Source organism: Oreochromis aureus, linkage group 2 (assembly GCF_013358895.1).
Source record: "Oreochromis aureus strain Israel breed Guangdong linkage group 2, ZZ_aureus, whole genome shotgun sequence".
Taxonomy (NCBI): domain Eukaryota; kingdom Metazoa; phylum Chordata; class Actinopteri; order Cichliformes; family Cichlidae; genus Oreochromis; species Oreochromis aureus.
The window spans coordinates 21653225-21668487 of record NC_052943.1 but is presented as its reverse complement, the minus strand read 5'-3'; the positions used below and the strand labels follow the sequence as shown (position 1 = coordinate 21668487).

General features: G+C 38.0%; 1 protein-coding gene across 1 annotated transcript in view; it reads right to left on the bottom strand.

Moving 5' to 3' along the window:
- The window catches only part of maea (macrophage erythroblast attacher, E3 ubiquitin ligase), a 90917-nt gene that overhangs the window by 45533 nt on the left and 30121 nt on the right, over positions 1–15263 (bottom strand). The window lies entirely within an intron of this gene.

The window sequence follows — 15263 nt, the reverse complement described above, 5'->3', positions numbered from 1 at the left end:
CTCATTCTTTAAATTATTAAGTTCAACTAAAGAATTGAGTGGTCGATACAACATGATAAGTAACTGTTTTAATAGTTTAATAATCGTAAGGTAGGGTAGTTAGTCCAGCAATGGGCAGCATAGTGGCTAAATTTGTTATCTCCCTGTTAAGTTTCAAATCTATACACCACGAGGTGACCAGCTCTCCTAGTCCAAGTTCTCAACTGGGATTTCCAACTTGTAAAATTGAAGCTGTCCAACCAACCGCATCTTAAGAATCTAAGACGGTGGCAGTGAATGCAAATGTAAATGCCACTGTAAAGCATAAGCAATCTGTACTGACAAGTGTAATTGTGAGTTTCTAAATAAAATACATGGAGAGGAAGGACTGAGCTTTATCCCCCCAAAAAACAAGCATCACGGTGTACTGCTAGACATGCATGAATGGCTAAAGAGCAAAACAATCCCTAATTTTTCTTCCTTTTCCGACTTTACTCCTTCAACGCGCTCAACTGGGTAGTGAAGTGACTCCCAACTCTAAAATCAGACTTCCAAGGTAAATGGGACACAGCATTAAAAACCAGGTTTGTATCAAACATCTATATATTAAATGCTGAAGCCATTTAAAGACTTGAGTGAATACAATTCTATAGCTTACTAGAAGCAAACGCAGACAGGTGACAATCAAACGATATGATCACTCTTCCTAGTGTTTTTGAAATTCAGGCAGCAGCATTTTGAAGTAACTAATTGTCTGATGGTCTTTTTAAGGAGGCCAATAAAAAAACATTGCAATAGTCGACCGTATAAGAATTAAAGGGATAAACAAGCTTAATTATTATTACATAATATAATCCAGGACAGGAAAGCACAAAAAAGTCTTCCTTTATGCTCTTCTGCTAAACATGACAAGTACTTAAAACTGGTGTCACATTTACTACTCCACTGCTCAAAGGTGGCACATTAGATAGGTTTCTCTTTTTATAATTAAGCACAACACACTCTGATCTTTTTACTTAATCAATATGATTCATTTGAAATTATTCAACCTTGAATATATATCCTACTTTATTCCACTAGATGTCACCAGCACAACTGAAACAGTCACTGTAAGAGGAAAAACATCCAAGCCAGATGTAACATCTGAATCTGCTCTGCTACCTGCATGTGTTAAATGTATTCACACCAAATTTATGTTCATCTTTGCGTCTTATTCCAGACTTATACCACGCACCTGTGTCACATTATATGTGTGGGTGTCAATATTTCTTGCTGGACTGCTCAGCCAAGCACAGCAGTTATTGGCTGCTCAAGCAAAAAGCCTGGTGCGGAATATTAGGTAATAGTGTGCAATCATTTGAGAATTGTTTATGAATTATATTTTACAGTGTTCAAGAGTGAACAGCAGATAGAAGAACAGGGCATCAAAATAATTACTTAAAACTCTCAAAATCAATAAAATGTCATCCATAACACTGGACTTTTGAGTGAGCAAACAGGAAGTCAGATGTCTTTGCAAATCTTGTACATCTACAGATCCTCAATGAATAATGAATTTCATTTCGGGTCAACAAAGAATAGAAATCTATCAGCTATGAGGCAGATAGACATAAAGTTAGGTCCATATACTTTTCTGAACACTGGCATCATTTTTGTAATCTTACCTCTGTACACCACCACATGAGTTCCAGCCAAATTTATACGTAGTCTATTTAGAGGCTTAACTGGACAAACTAACATAATGTGAAATATATTGACTATTTTTAGTACCTGCGATCACCTGAAGTTTAGAAATCAAGGACATCACCAGCTCTGCTGGGCGTTTACTGCAGCCATGTTCAGTTGCTGCTTTTTAGGGTCTCTCCTTCAGTTTTGTATTTAGTAGCTGAAAAGCATGCTCTATTCGGCAGAGGTAGGTGACTGCCTTTGCCGTTGTAGAATATCCTTTTTCTTCGCCTTCAGAAACTCTTGAGTAGCTTTTGCAGTATGTATTGAAAACACTGATGGAATACAGAAAGGTGAAAATTTAAACCGTAACATTTAATAATAAACAGAACTTGAAAGTTCAAAAACACAAACAGTGTCCATCTTTCACAGAGTCTACGGTTATTATAAATAATGCACCAGAATACCTGCAAAATAGAGCCCTGGTGACATTTTATGTTGGGTGCTGAACAACAGGACTTCGACAGAGCTAGCTAATATTAAATATATATGATTAGAAAAAACATTAAAGACATCTTAAAGATATTAAAATACAGAATAATCTGCCATTAGGTAAATATTTTAGCTCCATCATGATCAGCTATTGTGGAGCAGCTGTTAAGTTTTAAGCTTTGAGGGTGACTTTTAAGTAAACCTAGCAGACCGGCACACTCTCTTGTGTAGGGAGGACACAAACGCACAAATCCCATACCTTAATAAGAAATATAAAGGATAATAATTAAGGGTAAAAAACAAAGAAAGCTTAAAATAGAGTAATTAACAAATACAACCCTGATAGTAGACATTGAGACACCTTTTTTGGGCTTGACACTCAAATGAAAACATGAAGAAGTTACTAATGGGAAGTTAAATTTGTTTTGGTTACTGATATGTGATAACTGTTAGTACAGAAAATGAGCCTGTGCAGCTGTTTGGTTTGGAGCTAGGTTTGACTGCTTTGATAAGATGTGTAACTAGTAATATGAAACAGGAGTATGCCTCAGTGACTTTCATTTTGTCAAATTAGCCTCTCTAAGGAAATAATTTTGGGAACTCCGCTTTACTCTAGATTGTTACTTTAGATAAATAAAGCCCCCAAATGGAAGAAACAAATGGAAGAAACCACAGGAAGAATAAGAGAGGAGGTTTCCCTCTCCAAGGCAGACAGATATGCATCAGAGGCTGCAGTGATGATGTTACACAGAAAGGAAAAATACAATACAAATAGTCAAGTTATAACATTTTTATTAGGTATTATTATAAATGTATTATCAATTTTAAAGAGTTGGGGTTTTTGTGTGGGTTTCTTTTAGGTTTTGTTCTCTTTGTGTGATAAAGCAAGAAATTTAACCCGGAAACAACTGAATATAATGGTGTAACACAGATTCCTTGTTATCTTAAGAGTACCTTAATATTAGGTCATGATAGTCCAAGGAGCTTGGAAAGAAAACGACTGGACTTCTTCAGTTCTCAGAGCATCTTAACGAAACCTAAAGAACTGAAGAAGCCTCTTGGATGAGAGGAGAAACGTCTTCATGAAACTTAAGGAAGTCTAGTCGCTTTCTTTCCAAGCTCCTTAGAGAGGGTTAGTCACTGACCAATCTTTTTCCAAACTTTTCCATTACTTAAAACAAGCCATCATCTCTTAAATCTACAAGCTTCACAATGGAAGATGTGACTGCTTTGAGCTTACTGATGGTTTTGTACAATGTCTCCAACTATTGAATTACAGCCTGTTGATGGTCTTGAGGTTTATGCACCCCTTTTTTTTTTTCCTGACAAAAAGTTTTATGCAGTCTCATGAAAACTCCTCTTCCCCTTTGCACAGTGCCCTTTGGAGATCCCCATGCTAGCCCAGTTAAACGTGCCCTATGTTTGTTTTCTTTCTTTCTTTTTTTTCTTCCTTTATTGCATCTGGTTCCCATCCTGCTTCCTGAGGTTTAGATTAAACCATCTTGAGTTTCCAGCTGCTGAGGAGCCTGTTCCAGTGGTTGTAACCCCGAATGGATGAGCCAGAGAAGGAGGAAGAAATAAAGAAGAAAAAAGAGAGCATGATGGAGAGATTGAGGGTAAGCTAAGGGCAAAACAGCTAAAGCTCACGTCTGTTTCTGCACCAGAAGAACCCTTGGTCTCGCTCAAAATTTGAACTTTAAACAGTTTTAATAGTTTATTTATTTCTAATTTTATTAAAGACTTCAACAAGACTGAACAGTAATATAACTTGAGTAGTGCTTTCATCAGTAACTACAATTTGGTCTCTTTTTTTTTGGTCAACAACACTTACATTTTTTTTGTCTTTGTTATTTTTACACCACCAAATAGTCTTTAAATCCATTAAGATCTGATCAAAATGCAAACTTTTAGCTGCCTTCTATCAGCTTTTGATAGATCGGATCACATGGACTGAACCAACAGCACAAAGACAGCATAGATTCAGTTTAGTGAATCAAATTAGTTGGGATCTAGCATACAACAATCAGTCGAATGGAGAAACTCTTTCCTGCAAAACTTACTTTTTAATGCTATAAAGTTAAGAATTTTAACACAGGAGTATTTGGGGGTCTTTGGGGGATACACTGGCTTTGTTTTTCAGCCTCAGAGGCTTCATTCTTCTTTTTTACCTGAAAATTTTGTCTCTATCAACTTTGCTGCTACCGGATTCTCCCTTGATTTCACGTTCTTTGAGTGTCTCTGTCTTCAAATGTCTCTGGTTCTATTTAATTTCCCGTTCTGTGCGCCGAATATAACTGACCTTAATAATGACGCATTAAGGAAAATTACATTGAAGGATATTTTAGAGCATCCACAGCCTACTATATGCATCTGGTATCAATTTAGTCAGCTGCAGTCAGTACAAGGAAAAACCAGCTTTGATTATAGACTACACAGTCTGACTACTTGATGAAATGTTAATTCATTGTTGTGTCAGATTTGAACGCTCACTGCAGAAGGAATTTGTGAATTTAACAAAGCTTGTGCCAGGCTTTAACAGATGAATTGGTTGATGATGGAAAAGGAATAAATCGGGTGGTTTTCACACTTCCTCTCTGCACCTCCTATTCCTGTCTCTCTGCTCTTCTCACCTTTCCTCTTACATCTCCTCTCACCTCTCTGTGGTTTCTCCTCCTGACAATATTCTCCCTTCTGTTTTCTACTCTGCCCTCCTCTCCCCTCGACTGGTCACAGTCCAAATAAAGCCTGACAGAGGATTATTATGTGCAGAAGTATAGTGGAATACAGTGGCAGCCCTAACACTGAGAAGGTGAGGCGTCATGCTGAGATGAGTTCCCCACAAAGTGTAAGATTTCCATTAGAATTTGTTTCAGTGGTGGGTTTCAGTGTCCACTGGGTACACACAGTGTTTCATAGGGTCTTTCAACCCTGCCAAGAAAAATGTCTGGTGGTTAATAAACACCAGCCACGTGCTTGTAAATGCTAGCTGGTGCCTGAAAGATGCCAACTCCATTGGCTGCTTTGGCAGGTCATCATTTTGTAGGTGGCCAGTAGAAAAGGATTTAATTCCAATAAGTCTGCAATTTGTAGCATTTTATACATTTTTACAACAATCACTCCCCTTAACACCAAGCGTGCAGGCCTTTGTTGATTTTTACTTTTTTGCCTCAGATGTGCCTCAATGAAAATCTGATGTTTTAATGAGGCACAAAGTGGCTCTAATTCCTCAAATGTGTCTGTTAAAGTAGATTATATTGTTATCTTTGGTCTATTGGGTTTTGTTAGGCCCATACAATGTTGGAAGACCCTGTGCAGTATAAAAAATAAACAGACCGTTGGATAGAGCATGCACTGCTGGAGAAACCACAGGAATTAAATGAGTGGACGAAGATTATGAGAAAGGCAGCTCTAGATACAAATAGAATAAACATGGAGATGACCGTGAATAACCTTTCTGATTTAATATTTTAGGAGAACAATAAAGCTTTTTTTTTCAACCATCCAGTTTACATTTTTCACAGGGACTCTAAGTCACGTTTTAACATTTTCCCTCAACGTGAAAGAAACCTGTGAAGGTGGTGACCCACTTTCTACTGCCAAGTTCCTGGGGTTTTGGGGTTTTTTTCTTCCCACTCGTGTCTGAGGTGGGAGGAGCTGACACTTGACAGTTGCCATGTGGTCCATATAAACATATACATAGAGAAAAACACACACTGGTAAGACTGCATACATGCTCGATGAAGTTCTTTACGTGCTTCAAAGTCTGTTGACTAGTTTCACTGCCGGTAACTTTCTCAAAAACTACATCTTGAAACCCTAACACATTTATTCCGTTGTTATGTCCTTTCAAACTTCAGTATTAGATCACAATCACACTAGAAAGTGTTACAGCAAAACTGATTTGTGTGTTTTTGGTAATGTAATACCATTACTACTTGCAGAGTAGATGAACCGCTGTAATTGGCAAACTACATGTGCTAGCTGACAGATTTAGTGCAAGTTTCTATTCATTCCAAAACACGTTTGTGAGCTAAGAAAAGGTAAATGGAAACAATTCAAGCAGGCTTAATGTAAGGGCCATTCAAATTTCCGCTCACTAAACATGTCTGGTCTGACAACCCAAATTCTGCCTATTTTGAGTGGCCTCATTTTAAACTGTGAAGATCAGTTATAATCCACAAAAACATAATAAAAGACAAATAATCTCCATTCATAAATTGGTTACCACATACAAGATGCTATTTGCTTAAGCCACAAAAACAGCATATTGTTTTTATAGACCTCGACCCTGTCATTTTTCCAGAGAAAAACCCACAAAAGGCACGCTGTTAATCCAAAAGCAGGATATTTCCAAGAAACATTTAACCAACAGCAGGAGTGCCCAACATTTAAACAAATCTTGAGTCTTCTTGTTCTTCTAGTCAGTGAAGAGCAACAGATACACTGAAGCACTGCCAATAATGGGGCAGAGCTTCATTCCTTCAAAAATCAACAACATCATGTTTTCCAAATGTTGATCCAGGAAGATGTTTAATGTCATAGAGGCCAAGGCAGATTGTTGTAAATATTATAAACAGGAATATTAAGAACAAACCAACAGGAATACAAAATGAATAAATATTAGCATGTGATTATTTGCACAGATCCAAGCCTGAGTAGTGATGTCTGGACCTATCCGTGCAGGCAGCAGAATATAATCCTCACCTTAGTGACTGTGGATTCAACAAGGTCGTGAAATAACCTTGGTCCATACTGACATGACAACAACACTTTGTTGATGCCATTTTTATCTCTTTGTTGTATGGCTGGTGCAACTAAACTCGATTCTCAAAATTCACCTTAATGAGCAATTTAGCAGTTAAGACCAATGTTAGTAAAGACCAGTTGGAGCGACCACCTGCTGGACTTTCACATGAACTGCAATGACTGTGATCAAACTCAGTGGGGGAAATTAAACCAACTGTAAAAAGCAATCATAAAACCAAATCAATTCTGTCTTGGCCAATAATGTCCCTTCATTCAGAGATGGGACAATATAACAATCTGAACCACATAACCTGAAGCTAATTCAGATCAAAATATTCCCATAGGAGAACATATGAGTAGATTGTTACCCTTCTGGTTTGGATTTGTACTTTGAATTCAGGTTGTGCAGGTCCACACAAGACATTATTGAGATCACCACTGAGTACTACTTTAATAAATTCAAAGAATAAGATCACATCCATGATTGGGAACTTTTTCCATGTCACAAATTTTACTTAAGGCAAGACATTTTCTAAAAAGCACCTTTTCGTTTCATTTCTACAGGTCAAACAGACAAGGCACAGTTTAAAAGTTTTTAGATTAATTGACAGATGAAAAAAGCAAAAATGAGAAAATCTGAGTTGATGCTTTTATATCATTCATGTTCATTCATGACAAAAAAGCTCTTGTTCTCATTTGAATAATTCACAAAGCTGAAATAAGCAGCTTTAGGTTTTATCATCAAGCAGTACAATTGCTGCATGTAGTTAAACCTCAGAGTGTTTTAACTACAGAGAAGAAAGAGTTGAATTTGTGCGCAGCTGATAAACAGACTTGTTGCATGGTAACGTTTCAAACTTCATGGCTGCTCTGCGTGCCAGATGGGTATTTTTTTTTTCCAGCTTTTTACGTGTGTTAGACCTCTGGCTTTAATGGACGAAGGCTACAATTGTTTGTAACTTTACTGCAAAATAGCTTTTGTACTCTCAGTCTTGAAGTCTGTTCTTGTATTCTATCCATAGGAAGGGATTTTTACATCTAAATACAGACAGGATTTCATTCCAGTCCTGAAATAGGCTGAGTTAGGTTTATGAATCAAAAACTCAAAGTATGCCACTGACATGTAAACATCTCCAACCTGAAGTTTGTATCTATTTGTCAGCTTAAAAACTGCTCAGTTTTAGTGAGACTCAGAGCCACAGTTGTCTTTTACAAGGGCATCTGTTCATACTTAGGTACTCTCAAATGCCTCCAACTATACAGATAACAAGCCCTCCAGTGAACAGATAAACAAGTTATTTTAATCACTCTTCAGATTCAAACTACATCCCTACAGCAAAGTTGAAACTAATCACAGTAATTATTTATACACCTAAATTTGAGCAGTTTGTTTCTGTCTTCATTAACCTCCCAGCATGGCCCACACAGACAGGAGTGAAAGCGAGACAAAAGCCCACAAACATAGGTGGGCAGGCTTCCTCACAGTCACCCCCCTCATCTGTCAGAGTTCTGGTGAGCACTTCTCTCATCTGTCATCATTATTTCATTAGAATAGAAACCTGAGAGACACCTTCTGGCAAGGCTATTAACACTGAATATTGTGCAGTAACTGCTCACACCTATGAAAACAAAGTGGAGACTCTGTGACTCTGTCAAGATGTCAGAGGTAGGAAGAAAGAGATTAAGGTGTTACAGTAATCTCACTTAAAACACATACCATCTTATCTCACTGTAACATTTGACAGATATATGAGAGAGGTAATTTCCAATTACATAATGCGCATATAATTCAGACATCTGTATGAATTTTGTTAAGTATGGGTAAGTGTCAAAGTCACAAACAGCCTCAGAATTAAAAACTTTACTGATGGAGAAACCAATAAGTTATGGGATACAAAATAATAAATATACTATAAATTGTCCTTTATTTTACATGTAGTTTGAAGGAAAAAGTGTGCACATTAAATTTAGCCTATTAGCACTGAAGACATGTATAAAGTTGACAGCTTTTTACGTCTTTTTTTCCGCTAATGTCAATACAAATTAAGACTCTTGGTTTTCTGCCACAAGGTTGTCTGAGAAATACGTGGCCATGGAAGAAATAGGTCAGAACTAACTGTGGTAATGTTGTACCCATTACAGCTGAGATTGTTAGCTCACTTAGTGGCATGCTGAATTTAAGATGAGGAACTCAAGACTGGACAAGCATGCGCTCAGAGCTGTGATTATACACAATCTGGACTAGTTTTGGGTCTTACTTTGTAATTCACAGTTATCCTGTTAATCTACTGTAATTTTTTATACTACATACTTGACATCAGAAATACAAAGGACAACACCATTACTGTACAACTCTGTAAACAGTTTCGATTCAAATCTGTGCAAACTTTAGTCATTTGGGGTCTTAGTGCAACCATCTGGACCGAAACATAGTCTAATGGTTTAAAATCATTAACCATTACATCAACAAGGAACAGATTAGGCAAAGGAGAAGGACGCATACGCAGGACACATGAGACGCAGTTTAAGTCCAGATTCATCAAAATCTTTAATCCTAGTTTCCAGGTTGGGTCTACATGTGGAAGTAGTTTGATAGGTGAACAAAGCAAATGAGGTGCAGGCAAAGGGAAAAGTACAGACAACCTACCACAGGGTCACAAGCAGAGCTATAGACAGTAAGGAACTAGCAAAATACAGAAATACACAGAAGAAAAAATAATCTTGACTATGAGAACAGTGCTATCTAGCAAAGGAAACAAAGGGAAGCAGGGTACATGATAAACAGATTCTAAACTAAAACAGAAACACTAAAACCTGCCAGTTTAATGTTTTTTGTATACTGACGGTATACAAAACCGTCAGTATACAAAGGTAGAAATGGAGGCTGCAGCCCGGCTGCCCTTCAGTTTGTTACCTGCTGAAATTCTGGGTCTGGTTTCTAGGCTGGGGTTGACGTCCAGTGTTAACGTGCCTTCTGTGCAGGTTCTTGCAAAGAGCCGAAGTTGTGTTAGCAGCATAATGCAGCCGTTTCTGTCCTGGATGCAGTTTGGACTTCCTTTTGTGGAATAAAAATAAAAATAGTGTCCATATCCACGGTGAAAACTACTACTATACTATTTTCCTCCTCCGGCATACAAAATGAAATCAATTGATTGTAGCGCAACTTCAAGTGGAACGGATAAGCGGGATAGGGATTGATAGGCAAGCAGACTAACAATTCCAAGGAACTGAACTACTTCGGTTCTTATTTCTAGTTGCTACTTCATTATTCCAATAAGGTTCTTCCCTCAAATTTGAATCTCCATTCCATAAAACACTTAAGAGCATAAAGCTTTCTACCTCTAAGTCTTCAGAAACCAACCAAACAAAGTCACAGAAAATAAATAAAGAAGAAGAAGAAATGCAATCTTTGCTTTGACTTAAAACTTGCTGATGACAAATGACAATAATGACAAATGTTACAAAAAAGTACAGTAAAAGTATGGCCCATTGTTTCAAATGACTGTCCCTTTGCACCTCATACAACATCCTATTGAATGTCTTGAGAAATGTCACCAACACAATCCCTTTTTATGAACTGCACTCTGCAGTTTTGGTGACTGTGATATTGAATTGCAATAATCCATGTATGAACCAAAAACCTCCCTCACCTGTCAAAAGCTACCATGGCAAAGGGGAATTTATGAGGTGATTAGGTGAGTGAGGGATCATAGGTTTTACCTAGGTTCATTTTGGTTAGCACGGTTCATGGAAACAGCAGGTGCTCCTGATAGGTTTTCTTGAGAATCACAGGAGTTCTGGGCAGTGAAGCAGCATTACTTAACGATTCCTCAGAGAGGGACAGTAAATCCCTGAACAGAGAGGAAGACCAGAGGTACTAGATGATCCCTCTGGCTGACTTACTGAAAGGGAATAAGGTGAGTGAGTGTGTGTGAGAGCTTCTACTATGTCACTTTTGCTGTGTGCATTTGTATGTCGTGTGCATTAAAATCTCTTGTGTGCTGTTCTTCAATAATACCACAAAGAAATGTCTGTATTTTTACAAGACTGCACAAGTGTGAGTCAGTAGTTCTGCACTTTTTCTGCAGAGAAATTCTCCTTTTGCATAATAACAAAAGCAGGTCTACTCTTCTTTCTGCAGACATCTGGTCTAACATCAAACCACATCTTCACCAAAAGGTTTCTGAATGTGTTCTTGCATTTTTATTCATCCTGTTCAATATTCATAAGTGCAGTCCTGTCACTATGTTTGCAATAAAAATCAGCGATGTGCACCGTTTTGCAGACGTTGGACTTATTATTATTACAGCCTGTCAATCAGGGTTTGATTTACAGCAAGAACTAGCCAAAGTTTCAACTGACACCAAGGGATTGGGAACAAAGAATCACTGTCCAAATGCAGTTACACAACAGTACGGTTGTGTGGAAATCTCCTATATTCACATTTGGCTTTTGTTTCATTTTCACCTTGACTTTAAAGCTGACATCATCCTCCAACATGCTGAGGGAGTGATATGACCTTTGTGTCTGCAGAACCCATTCCATTACCCAAAAAAGGCCTCACCATGAAATAAGAATTGCTTTTCTCTTTCTGCTGTGCTGCAAAATCAATCTATTATAATAAGTCCTTCAGTGCAGAATGGAGGCTTTAAACCTTATTGTGCAGAAAGCTACTGAAGCAAAACCTGGCAGGGGACAAGGTAGTTTGCTGAAGCAAGCTGGTTTGTTTAAGCAATTTTCAAGTAATGTCAGCTTGATAATCCTGAGATGATATTATCCGTATTTCACAATGTCATCGCTTGTTTTTAAAACCACTTTGGTAACCAGCGAAATTATTTCACACATTTTCACCTCCTTAAAAGAAAAACAACATCTTAAGAATTTTTTCTGCATGATGATATGTCTTCTGGGACTTAAGGTTTTGAGGTTTCGTTTTTACTTCAGTGATACTTTAATATCCTTCCTTGTCTCTTCATTTCCCAACTATTAGTAACTCATCTGTAAAACCTGACAGTTGGATAGACTTCTGCCCAATAGGTTTCTGCTCTTCATTGTCACTGAAAGAGCTTCCAACAATAACAAGTCAAAGTACATAATACAGGATCTTACTTGGACTGATTTCTCAGTTTTTGTAGGTGTCTTCAATATCACATTTTGTCGGGAGAGCTTAGACACCAGTGTTCAGCGCATATCTCTGGCTTTGTTATCAAGTCTATTAAAAACAGGGGAACAAACACAAACCTAATTAGAAACAAAAAAAGCAACAGTTAGTTCACCGGTTACTCTAATTTAACATAAGTTAACTGGCACAATTATTACATTATTACATTTTTACATCTGTCTCCTTCGCTGTGGCTTTTAGAGTGATTATCCTGCCTTCAAAGCTGCTTTCAGAGCAATGATGTTAAATGTCATGTGTATAAATAGACACAAAGATAGAAATTAAGTGGGTACCACCTAAAAACTCTTCAGTCAGTCAGTCATTCAGTCAAAACTTGACTGTCTGAATGATTTATATTCTTTTAGCAGTTTATAAAATCCAGACACCCATTTTCCCATCTTGACATTTCTGTAGCAAGAGGATTTTTTTTACAGGACAGCGGTGCTAACTCTAAACCAACCTCTAAACTGGAGGACTAGGGGGCATTCTGGGTCTATCCTCTACTCTTTAACTCTTTCCAGCATGGGTGACCCTACCTGGGATAACTTAATTAGCTACAGGACAGAAGACTATGATGGTCCCCTATAGATGGCCTACTCTCCACAGTGTGAAAGGCTAAAGAAAAAAAAGATACTTTTAAAGGCTGACATAGTAAATAAACTTATTTTTTCATGCAGAGAAATGCCATCTGCATTCATTCACATGGCTGGAAATTTGTTTTTTTTTCATGCAATACTTTTTTTATTTACTTTGAATATGGAGACTTTGTGGCCTGCCAAACTGAATTGGGAATGCTTTGCTTCACTTTGTTTGTGGTGCTTGCAGTGAAGAGTTCAATACTACAATCACCCGTACAGATGCCAACAAATCAAATCACATTTATTTAAATTGCATTATGAAAATATCCCATACAGAGTCTATGAGAAAGGGATGTGGTTACTGGTATATTTTGTCATTTGACATCAAAATTGACTGTTGCAGTGAGAAAGCTGTGTTTGTTTTTATATCATTGTTATCTCTAGGCCCATTAGGCATGCCCACAGTCAAGCATCAACACAAAGCCAGCATGTGAAAGCAGCAGAGTGAGTGTTCATTTAATACCTGCTGCAAATGTGAAAAACCCCCCAACAAAAACTAGTCTGTTATGTCACTATGTTAATGATGTTATATAACAGATGACCATGACTCCATCAGGCATACATTAATCAAAAAAGCTCTGTTTGATTATCGATGTGGACGACAAACTTAAAGCCTCTGTCTTCCCCCTGTTGTTCTGCAAAAGCTTTCACCTGTAACCCCTAAGGGTTTTACAATACAGTTACATGAGAACATGACAGCATAAGACAGCATCCATCTGTAGAGCAAGAGGAAAAATAGAGTGATCCACCATCACTGTATATGTGTGTGTGAGTGTCCTACAGAGCAGTGAGCTCTTTCCAGGAGCTAGTCAAAGGTTATATTTACATATATCTAATGTAATTTGTGATGTGGGTAGTAATTTACATTTATATGTTTTAAACATTAATCTGCAAAGAGTGATGTCGTTATATGGTAAGTCCAAAGTAAACTATGGAGATGCATTTTAGTTTGGTATGATTTCACTTTGATTGGTTCATAGAAGCAATTTATTGGGAAAATTATAAATCTGAGAAAACTCTATGAAAGACAGTACTCCAAATACTGCCTAACTGACCTAATGTAAAAGTATTTTTTTCCTAAAATATAAGCATTGCATTTCATACCCATAGTATTGGTTTTTTTTTTTATCATCATCATCATCGCAAAACTGATGGTATTGGGGTCATTTAGGTACATCTGGTCATCTCACTAACCATTAAGTGTTTAGCGAGGTGACACAATGGTAAGCACCTCACCGAAAAAAGGTTCAGTGCCCGAATCTTTAAAAAAGTACGGCTTAAAGATGATGGCACAGTATTAGTACAATCATAATGGGCCATATTTGCTTTACTGTTTCATTTAATAATTTGTCTCACAACACAGACTGCAAAATATGTAAATGTGAACAGCTTTGTAATTTGACTGTCCAGCTATAAATAGCTTACCAGTTTGTCCAATTAAGTGCTGGGCTGGAGGCGGCTGATTAACAATAAATTAGAATTGCACATAATATAGATCGATCAGGAATAGCATTATGACCACTGACAACTGAAATGAATAACACGGATTATCTCTTCATCATGGTACCTGTTAGCAGGTAGGCTATATTAGGAAGCAAGTGAACATTTTCCTCAAAGTTTAAAGAAGCAGGAAAAATGGGAAAGTGTAAGGATTTGAAGGCGTTTGGCAAGGCAAAATCGTGATGGCTGGGACAGAGTGACACCAAAACATTTGGTTACATGCGTAACTCAAGTTCTCTGACAACCTCACTGGGTATCTCACTATTGGAAGTGCCCTCTGATTGGTCATAAATGGGTTGGTCACTCTTGGATTGGTCATGCCAGAGTGTGCTTCCCATACCGAGTGAGGTTTGAAAGAGAACTGAAGCTCTTGCTATTATTTAGTTTTTGATGATTGTTTTTTTGAGGATCACTTCTGTCCTAGCTTGTCTCTTTTCTAATATTAGTAAGAATGCTTGTGGCAGGGTGTGGTTTGTGGTTGTAGAAGGAGGGGTGGAGCAGTGGGTTCAGGGGCCGGTGCCAGGGGAGGCTGGCTGGCACAGCTGTCAGCCATCACACCAATTACGCCTTCCCTATTTCAGTAGCCCCCTAACTCCAAAGGAGAAAGCTGTGTGGTATGTGTGAGTTGGAGGGGGCAGCTGAAAAGCTTTGTGTACATGAATCACTGTAAATAAAAACACAGTTTCCTGCCAAGTGCCAGTTCCTTCCTACCACAATACTATTTTCCTTTGTCATTACTATATCCTCCAGCGCTCAGTTTGTATTCTAGTCCAGCGGTCCCCAACCTTTTTTGCGCCACGGACCGGTTTATGCCCGACAATATTTTCACGGACCGGCCTTTAAGGTGTCGCGGATAAATACAACAAAATAAAACTAGTACGGCACCGAAAAAAGAAGATTTATTCATAACACACGTGAAAAGACCCAGGAAAACCGAGTTAACGATAAAAATGATAACAAAATAACGCTGAAAACCGATAAAAACCCTGAAAACAATACATTTCACACCCGAGCCTCAACGACTCATGGACCGGTACCGGTCCGAGGCCCGGGGGTTGGGGACCGCAGTTCTAGTCCATCTA